Source organism: Scyliorhinus canicula, chromosome 18 (assembly GCF_902713615.1).
Source record: "Scyliorhinus canicula chromosome 18, sScyCan1.1, whole genome shotgun sequence".
NCBI lineage: Eukaryota > Metazoa > Chordata > Chondrichthyes > Carcharhiniformes > Scyliorhinidae > Scyliorhinus > Scyliorhinus canicula.
In genome coordinates this window covers 69,261,030-69,280,314 of record NC_052163.1, presented here as the reverse complement: position 1 = coordinate 69,280,314, position 19,285 = coordinate 69,261,030, and the positions used below count along the sequence as shown (strand labels likewise).

Below are 19,285 nucleotides of genomic sequence, written 5' to 3'. Positions count from 1 at the left end.
CAGGTGCCAGGGTTCGTGATGTCTCGGATCGTGTTTTCGGGATCCTCAAGGGGGAGGGGGAACAGCCTCAAGTCGTGGTCCACATAGGCACCAACAATATAGGTAGGAAAAGGGATAGGGGTGTAAGGCAGGAATTCAGGGAGCTAGGGTGGAATCTTAGAGCTAGAACAAACAGAGATATTATCTCTGGATTGTTACCCGTGCCACGTGCTAGCGAGACGAGGATTACGGAGAGAGAGCAGTTGAACACGTGGCTACAGGGATGGTGCAGGAGGGAGGGTTTCAGACACCTGGACAATTGGGGCTCATTCTGGGGTAGGTGGGACCTTTACAAACGGGATGGTCTACACCTGGACCACAGGGATACCAATATACTGGGGGCAAATTTGCTAAAGCTCTTCGGGAGGGTTTAAATTAATTCAGCAGGGAGTTGGGAACCTGAATTGTAGCTCCAGTACACAGGAGGTTGAGAGTAGTGAGGTCATGAGTGAGGTTTCAAGGTTGCAGGAGTTTACCGGCAGGCAGGAAGATGAGCATCCGGAATAAGGTGGGTGAACTTGCAGCATGGGTTGGTACCTGGGACTCTTGTGGCCATTTCGGAGACATGGATAGAGCAGGGACAGGAATGGTTGTTACAGGTTCCGGGGTTTAGGTGTTTCAGTAAGCTCAGGGAAGGTGGTAAAAGTGGGGGAGGGGTGGCATTGTTAGTCAAGGACATTATTACGGTGGCAGAAAGGACGTTTGATGAGGACTCGTCTACTGAGGTAGTATGGGCTGAGGTTAGAAATAGTAAAGGAGAGGTCACCCTGTTGGGAGTTCTCTATAGGCCTCCGAAAAGTTCCAAAGATGTAGAGGAAAAGATTGCAAAGATGATTCTGGAGAGGAGCGAAAGTAAAAGGGTAGTTGTTATGGGGGACTTTAACTTTCCAAATATTGACTGGAAATGCTATAGTTCGAGTACTTTAGATGGGTCCGTTTTTGTCCAATCTGTGCAGGAGGGTTTCTTGACACAGTATGTAGATAGGACAACAAGAGGCGAGGCCACATTGGATTTGGTACTGGGTAATGAACCAGGACAGGTGTTAGATTTGGAGGTAGGTGAACACTTCGGTGATAAGTGACCACAATTCGGTTACGTTTACTTTAGCGATGGAAAGGGATAGGTATATACCGCAGGGCAAGAGTTATAGCTGGGGGGGAAAGGCAATTATGATGCGATGAGGTAAGACTTAGGATACATAGGATGGGGAAGGAAACTGCAGGGGATGGGCACAATTGAAATGTGGAGCTTGTTCAAGGAACAGCTACTACGTGTCCTTGATAAGTATGTACTTGTCAGGCAGGGAGGATGTGGTTGAGCGAGGGAACCGTGGTTTACTATAGTAGTTGAATCACTTGTCAAGAGGAAGAAGGAGGCTATGTAAAGATGAGACGTGAAGGTTCAGTTAGGGCGCTCGAGAGTTACAAGTTAGCTAGGAAGGACCTAAAGAGAGAGCTAAGAGCCAGGAGGGGACATGAGAAGTCTTTGGCAGGTGGGATCAAGGATATCCCTAAAGCTTTCTATAGGTATGTCAGGAATAAAAGAATGACGAGGGTAAGAGTAGGGCCAGTCAAGGACAGTAGTGGGTGGAGTCCGAGCAGACAGGAGAGGTGTTAAATGAATATTTTTCATCAGTATTCACACAGGAAAAGACAATGTTGTCGAGGAGAATACTAAGATACAGGCTACTAGACTAGAAGGACTTGAGATTCATAAGGAGGAGGTATTAGCAGTTCTAGAAAGTGTGAAAATAGATAAGTCCCCAGGGACGGATGAGATTTATCCTAGGATTCTCTGGGAATCTAGGGAGGAGATTTATGAGCCTTTGGCTCTGATCTTTATGTCATCATTGTCTACAGGAATAGTGCCCGAAGACTGGAGGATAGCAAATGTTAGAACATAGAACATAGAACAGTACAGCCCCTTCGGCCCTCGATGTTGTGCCGAGCAATGATCACCCTACTTAAACCCACGTAACCCGTATACCCGTAACCCAACAATCCGCCCATTAACCTTACACTACGGGCAATTTAACATGGCCAATCCACCTAACCCGCACATCTTTGGACTGTGGGAGGAAACCGGAGCACCCGGAGGAAACCCACGCACACAGGGGGAGGACGTGCAGACTCCACACAGACAGTGATCCAGCCAGGAATCGAACCTGGGACCCTGGAGCTGTGAAGCATTGATGCTAACCACCATGATACCATGTTGTCCCCTTGTTCAAGAAGGAGAGTGGAGAGTACATAGATCCCTGAAAGTTGCCACCCAGGTTGATAGGGTTGTGAAGAAGGCCTATGGTGTGTTGGCCTTTATTGGTAGAGGGATTGAGTTCCGGAGCCATGAGGTCATGTTGCAGCTGTACAAAACTCTGGTACGGCCGCATTTGGAGTATTGCGTACAGTTCTGGTCGCCTCATTATAGGAAGGACGTGGAAGCTTTGGAATGGGTGCAGAGGAGATTTACCAGGATGTTGCCTGGTATGGAGGGAAAATCTTATGAGGAAAGGCTGATGGACTTGAGGTTGTTTTCGTTAGAGAGACGAAGGTTAAGAGGTGACTTAATAGAGGCATACAAAATGATCAGAGGGTTAGATAGGGTGGACAGTGAGAGCCTTCTCCCGCGGATGGAGGTGGCTAGCACGAGGGGACATAGCCTTAAATTGAGGGGTAATAGATATAGGACAGAGGTCAGAGGTAGGTTTTTTACGCAAAGAGTGGTGAGGCCGTGTGATGCCCTACCTGCAACAGTAGTGAACTCGCCAACATTGAGGGCATTTAAAAGTTTATTGGAGCATATGGATGATAATGGCATAGTGTAGGTTAGATGGCCTTTAGTTTTTGACTTCCCATGTCGGTGCAACATCGTGGGCCGAAGGGCCTGTACTGCGCTGTATCGTTCTATGTTCTATGTTCTATGGAGACAACCCCGGTAACTATAGACCACTATAGACACTATAGACACTTCTGTTGTGGGAAAAGTCTTGGAAAGGTTTATGAGAGATAGGATTTTTAATCATCTGGAAAGAAATAATTTGATTAGAGATAGTCAACACGGTTTTGTGAAGGGTAGATCGTGCCTCACAAACCTTATTGAGTTCTTTGAGAAGGTGACCAAACATGTGGACAAGGGTAAAGCAGTTGTTGTGGTGTATATAGAACATAGAACATAGAACAGTACAGCACAGAACAGGCCCTTCGGCCCTCGATGTTGTGCCGAGCAATGATCACCCTACTTAAACCCACGTAACCCGTATACCCGTAACCCAACAATCCCCCCATTAACCTTACACTACGGGCAATTTAGCATGGCCAATCCACCTAACCCGCACATCTTTGGACTGTGGGAGGAAACCGGAGCACCCGGAGGAAACCCACGCACACACGGGGAGGACGTGCAGACTCCACACAGACAGTGACCCAGCCGGGAATCGAACCTGGGACCCTGGAGCTGTGAAGCATTGATGCTAACCACCATGCTACCATGAGGCCATAAAATATGGATTTTAGTAAAGCGTTTGATAAGGTTCCCCACGGTAGGCTATTGCAGAAAATACGGAGGCATGGGATTCAGGGTGATTTAGCAGTTTGGATCAGAAATTGGCTAGCTGTAAGAAGACAGAGGCCGGTGGTTGATGGGAAATGTTCAGCCTGGAGTTCAGTTACTAGTGGTGTACCAGAAGGATCTGTTTTGGGGCCACTGTTGTTTGTCATTTTTATAAATGACCTGGAGTGGGCGTAGAAGGATGGGTGAGTAAATTTGCAGATGACACTAAAGTCGGTGGAGTTGTGGACAGTGCGGAAGGATGTTGCAGGTTACAGAGAGACATAGATAAGCTGCAGAGCTGGGCTGAGAGGTGGGAAATGGAGTTTAATGCAGAAAAGTGTGAGGTGGTTCATTTTGGAAGGAGTAACAGGAATACAGAGTACTGGGCTAATGGTAAGATTCTTGGTAGTGTGGATGAGCCGAGAGATCTCGGTGTCCATGTACACAGATCCCTAAAATATGCCACCCAGGTTGATAGTGTTGTTAAGAAAGCGTACGGTGTGTTAGCTTTTATTGGTAGAGGGATTGAGTTTCGGAGCCATGAGGTCATGTTGCAGCTGGACAAAACTCTGGTGCGGCCGCATTTGGAGTATCGCGTGCAATTCTGGTCGCCACATTATAGGAAGCATGTGGAAGCATTGGAGAGGGTGTAGAGGATATTTACCAGGATGTTGCCTGGTATGGAGGGAAGATCTTATGAGGAAAGGCTAAGGGACTTAAGGCAGTTTTTGTTAGAGAGAAGAAGGTTAATAGGTGACTCAATTGAGGCATACAAGATGATCAGAGGATTAGATAGGGTGGACAGTGAGAGCCTTTTTCCTCGGATGGTGATGGCTAGCATGAGGGGACATAGCTTTAAATTGAAGGAAGATAGAAAAAGGACGGGCGGAATTCTCCACAGGGGGCCGAATTCGTGAAGGCCGTCGTGAACTCAGCCGAGGTTCACCACGGCCTCAGAGCCCGCTCCCCGCACCTAATTCACCCCCACCCTGGGGGCTAAGAGCGGGCCTCCGTCTTTCTCGGCAGCGACCTCGTCGCACTGAGAATGTGAAGTCATTCGCGCATGCGCGGTTTGCCGGTTCCAACCCGCGCATGCGCGGATTACTTCATCGCGCAGACGGTACGAACCCGCGCATACGCGGTGGCCGTCTTTCTCCTCAGCCGCCCGGCAAGACCTGGCGGCTTGAGTCCGTCCATTTTAGACGCTGGCCCGACGAACGGTGGGCACCAATCGCACAGTCGTGATGCTCCCGTCCCAATCGGGCCCCTAGATGCCCCAAACCCGTTTCACGAATGCAGCAACCGGGTGTGTTTGCCGCCGTTGTGAAGTGGGCATGAAGGGCCGGCTGCTCGGCCCATCGGGCTCGGAGAATCGCCGTTCGCCGTGAAAAACGGCAAGCGCCGATTTTTACGAGCGGGGGTGGGGGGAGAATTGCGGGGGGCGCAAAACATGTCGGGGGCCCCTCCCGCGATTCTCCCAGGCCGTGTGGGGAGCGGAGAATCGCGCCCGACAGATGTCAGAGGTAGATTCTTTACTCAGAAAGTAGTGAGGGCGTGGAATGCCCTGCCTGCAACAGTCGTGGACTCGCCCACATTAAGGGCATTTAAATGGTCATTGGATAAACATATGGATGGTAAGGGAATAGTGTAGGTGGGCTTTAGATTGGTTTCACAGGTTGGTGCAACATCGAGGGCCGAAGGTCCTGTACTGCGCTGTAATGTTCTATGTTGAGCTTCTTGAGTGTTGTTGGAGCTGCAGTCATCCAGGCAAGGCGAGAGTATTCCACAACACTCTGACTTGTGCCTCGTAGATGTTGGACAGTATTTGGGGAGTCAGGAGGTTACTTACTCGCCTCAGAATTCTCAGGCTCTGACCTGCCCTTGCAGCCATAATATTTTTGGTAATGCCGGGATGTTGATAGTGGGGGATTCAATGAAAGTAAAGCCACAAGGAAGATGGTTAGATTCTCTCTTGTTGTAGGTGGTTATTACCTGGACATTTGTGTTTTGCGAATGTTGCTAGCCCATTTTTAATTGCCCTTGAGAAGGTGGCAGTGATTTTGAGATAATGAGCGCGAGTCTGAATTTTGTCCAGATCTTGCTGCATATTGACATGGACTGCTTTAACATCTGAAGAGTGCGAATGGTAGATGGCGGTGTTGTGGTATTGTCGCTGCATTACTAATCCAGAGACCCAGGGTAATAATTAGGTAATAAAATGCTGGCACAGCCTGCAACGCTCACATCCCATCAACGAATAAAGAAAAACCCAATTCCTATGTTGAGTTCCTCAACTCCAATTCTTGGGGAAGTGCAGAGGTATTGTCACGGGACTAATAATCCAGCGACCTGGGTTCAAATCCCGCTATGGAAATGGTGAAATTTGAATTCAGTAAAAACCTGGAATTAAAAAAGCCAGGTTTTTAATTAAATGAAATAATTGACAACATTGTAACACTTATTTCGATGTGCACTTGCAGTGCAAGGCTCTGGGACAAGTGGTACCCAAAATGTGATTAGAAGACTTAGGTGGTTGTTTAGGGCGGCACAGTGGTTAGCACTGCTGCCTCACAGCTCCAAGGACCCAGGTTCAATTCCCGCCTCGGGTGACTGTGGAATTTGCACTTTCTCCCCATGTCTGCGTGGATTTCCTCCGGGTGTTCCGGTTTCCTCCTACAGTCCAAAGATGTTAGGTGGATTGGCCATGCTAAATTGCCCCTTGTCGAAAAAGGTCAGATCGGGTTACGGGGATAGGATGGAGGCGTGGACTTAATCTTAAGTAGAGTGATCTTTCCTAGGGCCGGTGCAGATTCCTGGGCCGAATGGCCTCCTTCTGCACTGTAAATTCTATGATTCTATGGTGCTGAACATTGTGCAATCATCAGTAGACATCCCCACTTTTGACAATATGACAAAAGAAAGGGCATTGGTGAAGCAGCTGAAGATGGTTGGGTTAGGACATCCTGAGGAACTCCTTCAGTGATGTCCTGGAGCTGAGATGATTGACCTCCAACAAACAGCTGGGTATGACTCCAAACAGCGGAGAGTTTTCCACCTGATTCCCACTGACTTAAATTTTACTTGGGCTCCCTGATAGTACACTTGGTCAAATGCTACTTTGATGTCAAGAGCAGTCACTCTCATCGCTTGAGATCAACTCTTTTGTCCATGTTTGGACGTAGGTTGTAAGGAGGCCAGGTTCTAAGTGGCTTTGGATGAATGCAAATTGTGCATCAGTGAGCAGGCTATTGCTGTGTATGCTGCTTGATAGTTCTGTTGATGACACCTTTCAGACATGTTGATTTGATTATCTTCAATCTTCTCTATTTGAGTGAATAAAAACCAGATTTATGCAATCTGCCCTCATTTTTTAACCCATTTTGTGCTGGTTTTGTTTCAGTGAATCTGTGTTGCATCCTACCTGAGGGGTAATGCCTGTCATGATATGCAGGCACACACACACATACATAATGGCACACAGACAAGCAGCTAATGGACACAGAGAACAGGACATGTCCAATAAGCAGGCAGGACACTCAGGGGTGGGATCTGTCTATAAAAGACACGAGGCACTCACACTCCGCCTCTTTCCACTGATGAACATCTAGAGAGTCAGTCAAGGGTGTTGTTACAATCTCACACATCCACCACGTGGCTAAGAGCTAGTCTGGTTCAGTCAGACAGAGTAACCACACTTAAGTTAGCAGAGAGTCAAACTCACAGAGAACTGTGCTAACTGTGCTATTAGTTCAATAAACCTGATTGTACTAACTTCAAGGTCTGGATTATTTTTCTGATCTAATCTGCATCCAGTTGCAGCCAGTGTTGGACCAGTGTACCTAACACGACATGATACCAGGAGACTACTAACTTAAGGTGGCTTACCTCAGTCCGTTCCGTGATGACCAGCAAATGTATCCCGGCACCATGGAGAAGATTCAGGCTCCTCACCAGCTCAGGACCTCCGGCAATCTCAGTGCCAAGTGGCGGATATTCAAGCAAAAGTTTCTGCTGTACATCGAAGCCTCAGACCTCGAGGGTGCGTCTGATGCAAGAAAGATTGCGCTTCTCCTCTCAACAGCGGGTGATCAAGCCATCAAACTCTTCAACTCATTTAACTTCACCGAAGGCCAGAACAAGACAAAGTTTCAGACCATCCTGGACAAGTTCGATAGTCACTGTGAAGTGGACACCAATGAAATCTTCGAGCACTAAATATTCAAACAACGTCTTCAAGGTAAAGATAAATCTTTCAATGACAGCTAGCGCTGTCCTGCAACTTTGGTGATATTGCTGACTCCATGATCAGAGACCAAATCATGTTTGGAGTTCACTCTGATCCTCTGAGAGAACAGCTATTAAAAATCAAGCATATGACCCTGCCGGTTGCAATTGAAACATGTACAATGCAGGAGCATGCAAAAAATCGGTATTCCCAATACAAATCGGCTGAAAATGATAAACTTGCCTCCCACGAGGCAGTGAGTGGGCAGGCCATCTCCCAGATGCAACGCCTCAGCATTGAAGACAGCGGCCATCTCGCGCGCTTTTACCGGAGCCCCACGCATGCGCGATGCGAACGGGATAACAAAGTGGCCGACACCCACACTGCGCAGGTGCAGACGCCTGCCGACCGCACTGCGCATGTACGGCGCGTACACTGCGTCACAACTGAACTGTGGCAACGGCCACAAGGGGCACTGCCCTGCAAGAGGCAGGCGATGTTTAAACTGCAGGAAGCCTGGACACTATGCAGCTTTGTGCAGGTCTGCACCACCAGTCAGAGGCCAGCGCTCCCAATTCTGCTGACGGCACGTCCAGAATGTGCAACGGCAATTACAGGATTCTGATCCTGGCAGTACAACGGATCCAGAGGACGAGTGCCTGGAGTCCGCCTACCAAATATGCATCATTACCACACGTGAACATGCCACACCTAACTCATCTCACATTCAGTCCCGGCGAGGATCGCTGTGGATTCAGAGGACGAATGGTGTGCGGTGATGCAGGTCAGCCGCTGCTCCATCCAGTTCAAGCTGGAGACAGGTGCTTCTGCCAACCTCCTCTCACAGGCAGACTCCAAACGCATCAAGAAGCCCCCCAAGGTCCTTCCAGCAGCCTGCCAGCTCCTGGACTATAACGGTAATGCCATCACGGCACTGGGGTCCTGCCATCTACTCGTCTCCAACCGGAGCATTCATGCACGGCTAAGGTTTGAAATTGTCAAGCCGGACAGGGCATCCCTACTGGGCACGCATGCCTGCAAAAAGCTAAACCTGGTGCAGCGGGTTTATTCAACGACATCCTCCAACGTGGATCTTCAAGCTGGCATTGACGACATCCTCACTCAGTATCCAGGTGTGTTTGACGGGATGGCCACTTTGTCGTATTGGTACAAGATCCTACTGCGACCTGATGCCAAGCCAGTGGTCCATGCACCACGCCGGGTCCCGGCTCCGCTGAAGGAGCGCCTGAAAGAACAGCTCAAGGAGCTGCAGCAGCAGGGGATCATTTCCAGGGTAACCGAACTGACTGACTGGGTCAGCTCGATGGTGGTGGTTAAAAAACCCTCTGGAGACCTGCGCATCTGCATTGATCCCAAGGATCTCAACCAGAACATAATGTGTGAACACTACCCCATCCCGAAGCGGGAGGAACTCATGTAAGGTATATTTGTGCAGCTGCTTCTAGCTCTGACTAAGGAGGGCGATGGGGGTGGCGGTTTAGATAACATTTATGTTAGCAACAGTACTGTGAGTGGGCAGCTATGTAACCCGCCCAAGGCCATTGCGACCTTTATCAGTGTGTGTAACTTGAGGCTCGGCAGAATGCGCCTTCTCCAGCCATAACTCAGATGGCTGTACGTGTTACAATCCTAAGTAAAAACTATCTACTTGATTGAAGCCTTACTGTGTCGACTCACTCATTGAACTGAGACTTATAAACAAATTGGTGACCCCGACGTTGGGGGGGGGAGTCGAACACAACTCCGTTTAAGATCGCAGAGACAATTAAAAGCCGGCTAAAAAGAAGGTACGGAGTCAAACCTGTTAAATCAAAACTCCAAAATTGAAATTTTAAATTGTGTAATAATTGTCTCAGTGATTGAAAAAGGAGAAAAAATTAGAAGACGACCATAGCCGGACGTCAAACGCCTTGGGATTGTGACACGTAAGTGTTAAGTTAAACTTAAAAGTCCTTAAGGTGTAAGATTCATGTTATTACCTTCGACCAAATATTAGTGATAATATTTACTCAAAGTCTTTACTTAAAAAACTGTCAGATCTCAGAAGTAGAGTGAGAAGGAAGTAGAGGGCATGTTATTACCTTCGACCAAATATTAGTGATAATATTTACTTAAAGTCTTTACTTAAAAAACTATCAGATATCAGAAGTAGAGTGAGAAGGAAATAGAATTATTACCTTCGACCAAATATTAGTGATAATATTTACTCAAAGTCTTTACTTAAAAAACTGTCAGATCTCAGAAGTAGAGTGAGAAGGAAGTAGAGGACATGTTATTACCTTCGACCAAATATTAGTGATAATATTTACTTAAAGTCTTTACTTAAAAAACTGTCAGATATCAGAAGTAGAGTGAGAAGGAAATAGAGTCTATTACCTTCGACCAAATATTAGTGATAATATTTACTCAAAGTCTTTACTTAAAAAACTGTCAGATCTCAGAAGTAGAGTGAGAAGGAAGTAGAGTCTTAGAATCGGAAAATTGTTTTGTTGCCTTAGACTGGTTATTAAGAACAGAGATCTGTCACGTGAAGGTCGGGCATTGAAAACAAAACAGTTTTGGATCTATTATCACCGGTTCATAAGAGACTTGAAATATAAATGTCCTTGAAATATAAATGTCCGGTAACATTAGCGCGCGAAAAGAGCATAAAAATTTAGAAGAAAAATGGCCACTGGGGGAAAACTACCTGGTAAAAAAAAACAATGATAAAAGATGGGTGTGATTTCTGTGGAACAGAGAAAAATGGTGAGATACACAGAAGTAAAGATAAGACAAATAAAGTTCTAAGCACAAATGATAAATTAAACCTTCATACCATTTGGAAGACAGGCTGGTTTAAAGGAATTGAGCTCTAACTCCTTTAAGCATGTCAATAAAACGAGTAAAGATACTGCAGTAGGTTCTGCAAACTAGCATAAAGACCTCACAAAACTGCCAACAATTACGGCTAACGACTGTCCCAGAATGTCTCAAGGAGAGAAAAAAAATCAAATTAAGTGAAGTCCAAAAGATCAGAAAGGGGCTAAAACACTCAATTAGTTTTGTTCAGGAATGTCTGAGGATGACTAACCCCCCTCCCAAAACAAAAAAATGGGGAGGAAAATCAATACAAGGTTACGGTTAGAAACTTAAGAATGGATACATGTCGAGAATAACTTCAGATCGTTTCAAGCCGTCCAGATAAATTCAGCAGTAATTCAACTCACTTGAAATAAAAGAAAAATAAACATCCAGTAATGTCTCTTTCCAAAAACCAGTTAAACAACGAACATTGAAAATTGAAAGAAAGGATGGGTAATGTCTAAGGTCACATAACGGATGGAGATGGCATCATGCCAAGTTCTCCATCACTTTTGATTCTGTACAAAAATTTAACCATTTCAGCAAGCAGGTCATCTGCACAAAGAAATATACATCTCTAAGAATAGCTAATGCCTCTAAAATTAATCAGTGGAAATTGACTTAAATGGAATGACACAGATAAAGTTTTTGAAGGAGAATGAAAAATTTTGGTCAGTATTTTAATTTTGTTCCATTTTAGAGAAAGAGAGACAGACAGAGAGTTACGTAGAGAGAGTTACGTAGAGAGAGAGAGACTGATAGAGACAGCGAAAGTTGAGAGAGCGAAAGAGAACGTCAGGGAGAGACAGAGAAGGGGAGGGGTAGTTAGATAAAGAGAAAGAGCGACAAGAGTTCCAGAGAGAGAGAGAGAGAGAGAGTTTTAGGCATCTAAACTTTGTTCTGAACTATTCACAGTCTTTGTATTCAGACTTTGACTTCAGACCTTGACTTGTTACGAGCTGTGATTATTTGAAAGCTTCAAATTGTCTACGCATTGTCTTTAAAGATTATAGTTTGAGTACAGTTAACAATTTTTTTTCTTTTCAAAGGCTATAATTTTAATCAGGGTGCAAAATCACGTATGTAAAAATAAGAAAATATTAGTTTTATGGTGTTCAGTGGAGGTTAGGATAGTTGAAATACATATGACAAATATGATCAAGCCGGTGTTTCATTAGTTCAGGGTTAAAACTTCCCTGACACAAAAAATCATCAGTAGGGTGAAACTAAACTGTCCCACAACGCAGATGTTTTAATTATGAGATTGCAGAATGACTTATAAACAACAGATGGGTAAATGAAATATGTCCATGAGTTTCAATAACATATTGTGTTCCCTGAAAAACTTGATAACGGGAATTTGGCAGCACTCCAACTTTTACTCCCAGCCATTTGAGTGAAAAATTTAAAAACAAGTTTCGAGATGCGAATGGCATCATTCCAATTTATGCACCCACTATACCCCCCTTTTTGTCTCTGCAAGACAGTCAACCCTTTCAACAAGCTTTTGTGTGTAATCCAGAAGATGTCTTGACACTCCCATGCTGGTTTGCCTGCGAGTTGCTGGTTTGCCTGCGAGTTCTGGCCTTTTAAATTCTGATAAAGTAATGAACAGTCCACACAGCTGAAGATGCTTTTTAATTGGAACTTACAAATCTTAAGTTTTGAATTTTCACCCTCTTAACGACCCAGGACCCAAGACCAACCCGGAGTGCGTGCAAACATGGGAAGATAGGGAAATTGAAATGAGTCAATATATCAAAATGCTCGGTAACATGGTCACTTTAGTTTCGCAACAGGTGAACAACGCGGCCGGTGACAGAGAAGAAGGACAGGAGAGTCCGATAAAAGAAGGGGACCTGGTGTGTATCAGAAAACCCGGAAAAATCCCGTGGGCTGAGGGCATTCGCCAACCGGGAGGAACTACCTCCTAGAAGAATACTTAGAAGCTGAAATGTGAAACTGGGGGGGGGGAAGGGAACAAAAGAAAAACGCGCGGGTTATAAGGGGCAAGGCAAAAATTGTATGTAATGTACACCGCCCCTGGGAAGGACTTGAGACTCCGGCGGGTCGAGCCAAGAGGATTGGGGGGGTCCTCACCTACCAGAGACCTCAGGACCCAACCAGGCGGTATAGAACGCTTGGCAAAAAGGGTTTTTTATTTTTATTTTTGCGCGCGTTTCAAAACATAGGGGGCGCGGGAAGTAATTGTTGTCCTCATAAGAGGACAAAGGAGGGATTGTAAGGTATATTTGTGCAGCTGCTTCTAGCTCTGACTAAGGAGGGCGATGGGGGTGGCGGTTTAGATAACATTTATGTTAGCAACAGTACTGTGAGTGGGCAGCTATGTAACCCGCCCAAGGCCATTGCGCGCGGAACAACCTTTATCAGTGTGTGTAACTTGAGGCTCGGCAGAATGCGCCTTCTCCAGCCATAACTCAGATGGCTGTACGTGTTACAATCCTAAGTAAAAACTATCTACTTGATTGAAGCCTTACTGTGTCGACTCACTCATTGAACTGAGATTTAGCCTAACACTCACCAGTGAGATGGCACATGCACGGTTTTTCACGAAGTTAGATGCATCACATGGATTCTGGCAAATGCAGTTGGATGAGTCCAGCAGAAGGCTCTGCCCCTTCAACACACCGTTTGGTAGGTACTGCTATAACCGTATGCCGTTCAGCATCGTCTTGGCATCGGTCATATTTCATTGCATCATGGAGCAGATGATGGAGGGCATCGAAGGGGTTCGTGTGAACGTGGACGACGTCATCATATGGTCCACGACGCCTGAGGAGCATGTTTCCCGTCTCCAGCAGGTATTCCGCCGTGTTCATGCCAATGGCCTGAAGCTGAATAGGGCCAAATGTTGCTTTGGCATGTCGACACTCAAGTTCCTAGGAGACCAGATCTCTCAGCAGGGCGTGTGCCCCGACACAGACAAAGTGAAGTCCATCGCAGCCACGAAGGTCCCGGAAGACAAGAAGGCGGTATTGCGTTTCCTGGGCATGGCCAATTTTCTGGGTAAGTTCATCCCAAACATGGCCTCACACACAACAGCCCTACGAAACCTAGTGAAGAAGTCCACTACCTTCGAGTGGAAGGCGGCCCATCAGGCAGAGTGGTTGGATCTGAAAGCCAAGCTCACCACTGTACCCGTGTTGGCATTTTTGGACCCAGACAGGGAAACGAAAATCTTGACAGATGCGAACCAGGATGGCATCGGTGCAGTCCTGCTGCAACGCGATGACACCTCATCCTGAGCACCGGTTGCCGACGCATCAAGGGCAATGACGCCCACCGAACAAAGGTATGCACAAATAGAGAAGGAATACCTGGGCCTTCTCACTGGCATTCTCAAGTTTCACGACTATGTCTACGGCCTGCCGACATTCACAGTCGAGACGGATCACAGGCCCCTGGTCCACGTCATCCACAAGGACCTGAATGACATGATGCCTCGGTTGCAGCGCATCCTCCTCAAACTCAGAAGGTACGACTTTGACCTGGTCTACACGCCTGGCAAGGAGTTCATCATTGCCGATACTCTGTCCCACTCCATCACCGTGCCTAGTGAACCACTGAACGTCATCCGGCAAATTGAGTCACAGGTTGAGTCACAGGTGCAGCTGTGTGCTAGCACCCTCCCGGCATCTGATGAGAAGGTGATTCATATCTGTGAGGAGACAGCCTCTTGCAGCATGTTATGCAACACCTGAGCCAAATGGGCAGTGGCCTCAATTTTTCAATGTAAAGGACGACCTGACGGTGGTTGATGGTATCCTCCTCAAATTGGACCGGATTGTAATTCCACACAGTCTCCAGAGCTTGGTGCTCCATCAAATCCATGAGGGCCACCTGGGTGTGGAAAGTGCAGATGCAGAGCCAGGCAGGCTGTCTACTGGCCCGGGATCAGCCAGGACATCGCGAACATGGTCCTTAACTGTGCGATCTGTCAACGCTTCCAGCCAGCGCAGAATAAGGAGACCTCTCCGTGGTCCAAGGTTGGCATCGACCTCTTTCATGCAAATGGTCGTGATTATGTGTTAATCATTGATTACTTTTCCAATTACCCTGAAGTCGTGAAGCTCTCAGACCTCACATCTCGGACCGTCATCAAGGCCTGTAAGGAGACGTTGTCCAGGCATGGTATCCCACTCACTGTCATGAGTGACAACGGCCCGTGCTTCAACCGCCATGAATGGTCTCTCTTTGCCCAGTCGTATCAGTTCAAACACGTCACTTCCAGCCCACACTATCCGCAGTCAAATGGAAAAGTTGAGAAAGGGATGCACATAGTGAAGCAGCTCATCTGCAAGGCCGCGGATTCTGCGTCTGACATTCACCTTGCGCTGCTTGCATACGGGGCGACTCCACTGTACACTGGCATGTCGCCGGCTCAACTGCTGATGAACAGGGACCTGCGAACGACACTGCCAGCCATACACGTGCCCAACCTGGATCACCTCCCGGTGCTGCAGAAGGTGCAGCAACCCCGAGGCCGGCAAAAACAGGGCTCTGGTGCTCATGCCACTGATTTGCCCGTGTTATCCCCGCCAGACACTGTTCGGGTCAAGATCCCTGATGGAGGCTGGTCAGCTCCAGCTGTCGTTGTTCGACAGGCTGCCCCCCGCATGTTGTGCGTCTGGCTGATGGTTCTGTTGTGTGACGAAATAGACGGGCACTGCGCAAAGTTGCCAACCCGCAACCACATTCTTCTCCGTTTCCTTCTGTTGTTTTGCCACCTCCTGATACCTCGACTCACGAGGCCACCAGTCAGGCTTCAATCCCGCCCATCAAGGCGCTGTCCCCCACCACCACCTCTCCAGCAGTTGATCAGGATCAGACACAAGCCACAGAGACTGGACTTATGAACATTTGTTCTGTTTGCTATGTTCTATGTTCTCGCACTAGACAGCTTTTTCACATGTACATATGTTCACATCCACTGCATATATATATATATTAATATTGACCTATTCTTGTAAATACGCTCACATATGTCATCCAAACATAAAAAAGGGGGAGATGTCATGATATGTATGCAGGCACACACGCACACACACACATAATGATATACAGACAAGCAGCTAATGGACACAGAGAACAGGACATGATAAATAAGCAGGCAGGACACTCAGGGGTGGGATCTGACTATAAAAGACACGAGGCACTCACACTCCGCCTCTTTCCACTGATGAACATCTAGAGAGTCAGTCAAGGGTGTTGTTACACTCTCACACCACCACCACGTGGCTAAGAGCTAGTCTGGTTCAGTCAGACAGAGTAACCACACTTAAGTTAGCAGAGAGTCGAACTCACAGGGAACTGTGCAAACTGTGCTGTTAGTTCAATAAACCTGATTGTACTAACTTCAAGGTCTGGAGTATCTTTCTGATCTAATCTGCATCCAGTTGCAGCCAGTGTTAGACCAGTGTACCTAACACGACAATGCCCATAACTGTTTTTGCTAAGGTGGGAATTGCTCTGTAAGTAATGATGTTGTGAAGGGGGAAGATGGGAGCAGGTGCTGGTCATTGACAGTAGTCAAGAGGGGATCTCTCGTAAAAGAATGGGAGAACTGTCCCATTGTATCCTGACAGTAATTCGAATGTCCAAGCTGCTACCATGAGGAGTAATTGAAGCGAATAACTTAAGAGCATTTATAAAAAAGCTCGACAAGGATTTGAGAAAGACACTGAGATGAAGCATGTTGGGAAGAAGTTCATATGAATCATAAACACAGCCATTGACCAGCTGGGCTGATTGGATTATTCTATGTAATTCGGTATAGCCAGCAAAAAACTTCCTTCACATCTCTTCCAAATCCAGGGGCTGGTTTAGCACAGTGGGCTAAAGCAGCTGGCTTGCAATGCAGAACAGTGCCAGCAGCGCGGGTTCAATTCCTGTACTGACCTCCGCGAACAGGCGCCGGAATGTGGCGACTAGGAGGTTTTTCCACAGTAACTTCATTGAAGCCTACTGGTGACAAGAAGCAATTATTATTATTATTGTATTATTATTATATCTATATCTGTCCTTGTTGCTTCATCCTCCTCCTCCCAGTTTACCCGAGTACCCTTTGTCTACCTAATGCAATATTGCACAGCATGGGGCACACAGGCCACAGGCATTGATGACCAATATTGAAGGAATCCCCCAGATTAATTGATGACACCTGAAGCTTTCCTTCAGTGTGCCAACATTGTTCAATTATCCACCTGGAATCACGACTGAGCCTTGCTATTGTATAGTGTTTGACTTGAACTCTGTGAAAATGCATGGGTATCAAAACTGCTGAGAATCATCTCTAAACCAAAGAAAAATCCGACCAACTTGCATTTTTTCCTGGGTCAAAGATCATGGGCACAGTGGACTGACTGATAATTAAGGGGATAGAAGCTTGTCTATAGCTAAAGTGATGAAATTGCTGAATCAAGGTAGCAAGGTCATTTGAGACCTCAGGGGTGTGTGTGGCTGCATTTTGGCAAGTTATTTCAGACCCAAGTAAAGGCCCCACACTCCGTGTTATGAACCAGTGAATTTTTGATGATGATGACGGAAGCTCTTCCCCCCAAAAATAAAGCCAAGAGATTGGGGAATCTCCATGGGAAAAGCCATGGAGCTCTGTTTGAAATGAAGTGAAGGGGGAATAGCAGCCTCACCAACCAATGACACCAAGTCCAATGGAAAGTTTATAAAGGAGAAATTAAAACAGAAAGCATCAGAATGATGTCAGGTATAAGGTTTCAGTAGATCAATTCGCTTGGAGATGCTGAGCTTCTTGAAGTTTGCTTTTGTCTTCTCAAAATTTGCTTAGTAACTGCATGCCTGATTATTCAGGTGTAAAGGAACCAATGTAGTTGAAAGGGAAATTCCAGGCAGTGGTGCCTGAGATGCCATCATGTGCCATCGGAGTCTGCACATCCTCCCCGTGTGTGCGTGGGTTTCCTCCGGGTGCTCTGGTTTCCTCCCACAGTCCAAAGATGTGCAGGTTAGGTGGATTGGCCATGATAAATTGCCCTTAGTGTCCAAAATTGCCCTTAGTGTTGGGTGGGGTTACTGGGTTATGGGGATAGGGCGGAGTTGTTGATCTTGGGTAGGGTGCTCTTTCCAAGAGCCGGTGCAGACTCGATGGGCCGAATGGCCTCCTTCTGCACTGTAAATTCTATGTTGCTCCTACCTCATCATGGAATTGTGGCATTGCCCCTACTTACATCCACTGGAGAAGAGGGGGGAAGAGGGTGGAAAATAGTGTTTCTCCATTCCGTCGCACCAGAAATCTGCTGCGGCACACCGTCAGAATTCTCCATTTCGCCAGCTGGTCAATGGGGTTCCCCTTTGTGGGGCAGCCCCAAGCTGTCAGGAAACCCCCAGGCTGCCGGCAAAACGGAGAATCCCGACAGCAGAGAATTCAGCCCTCAACTTGACACTCCAGTGCTGTACTGAGGGAGTGCCGCTCTGTCAGAGAGCCATTCAGATGCGACATTAAACAAGTCTTGCCAACCATCCGAAGTTGTCATAATACCTTCCGTGGCACTATTGGGCAGCACGGTAGCATGGTGGTTAGCATAAATGCTTCACAGCTCCAGGGTCCCAGGTTCGATTCCCGGCTGGGTCACTGTCTGTGCGGAGTCTGCACGTCCTCCCCGTGTGTGCGTGGGTTTCCTCCGGGTGCTCCGGTTTCCTCCCACAGTCCAAAGATGTGCGGGTTAGGTGGATTGGCCATGCTAAATTGCCCTTGGTGTCCTTAAGGTTAATGGGGGGGGTTGTTGGGTTACTGGTGTAGGGTGGATACGTTGACTTGAGTAGGGTGATCATTGCTCGGCACAACACTGAGGGCCGAAGGGCCTGTTCTGTGCTGTACTGTTCTATATCTATATCTATTCAAAGAAACCCCAAACCCCAGCGTCCTGGTCAACATTTATTTTTTCATTGGGAAAACTGGCTGCTACATTTTCTCTGTCACAACATTTCAGTGATTATGTACTTGGTGAAAATGCTTTGGATTACCCTGAACTTCTGAAAGCTACTAAGTTCTTTCTTTCTGAACAACAATACTACCAGGCAGTCACATGCAGACAGCGAATGAATGAATTGGTAAATTGAGAAGCAGTCGTTGACATGCCAAAGTGCAGGGTGGCAACACAATTAGCAGGTTGTAGGAGAGCGCGTGGAGTGAATCAAGAAGCAGTGGGTTAGTTGCAAAAGTCTGGAAATTGGAGGAAAAGGGAAGAATGAGGGAGGTAAGGGGTTCCAAAGTGTTTAGTTCCTTTGGGAAAATGGTTCTGAAAGTAAAAGAAAGATTTGAATTGACATAGCGACTTTCATGATCATCGGATAATTCAAAAGGTTGTTTAATGAAGTATAATTTTGAAGTGTAGCAGCTGTTGAGGGAAACATGGAAGCTAATGTGCACACAATAAACTCCCACAAACACCAAGCTACGTGATAATGATCATGTGTTTCAGATGTTGGTTGAGGGATGAATATTGGCCAGGACATCCTTTTCTTTGAAGTAGCGCCATGGACTTATTAATGTCCACCTGTGAGGCAAATGGGTTTCAATTATCTCTCAGTACCACATTCCAAAGTGTAAATCT

General features: G+C 46.8%; 1 protein-coding gene across 4 annotated transcripts in view; it reads right to left on the bottom strand.

Annotated features, from left to right (window-relative positions):
• Positions 1-19,285, bottom strand: part of LOC119953246 (ras-related protein Rab-37-like) — a 506,036-nt gene that overhangs the window by 56,408 nt on the left and 430,343 nt on the right. The gene's annotated exons all lie outside the window — the stretch shown is intronic.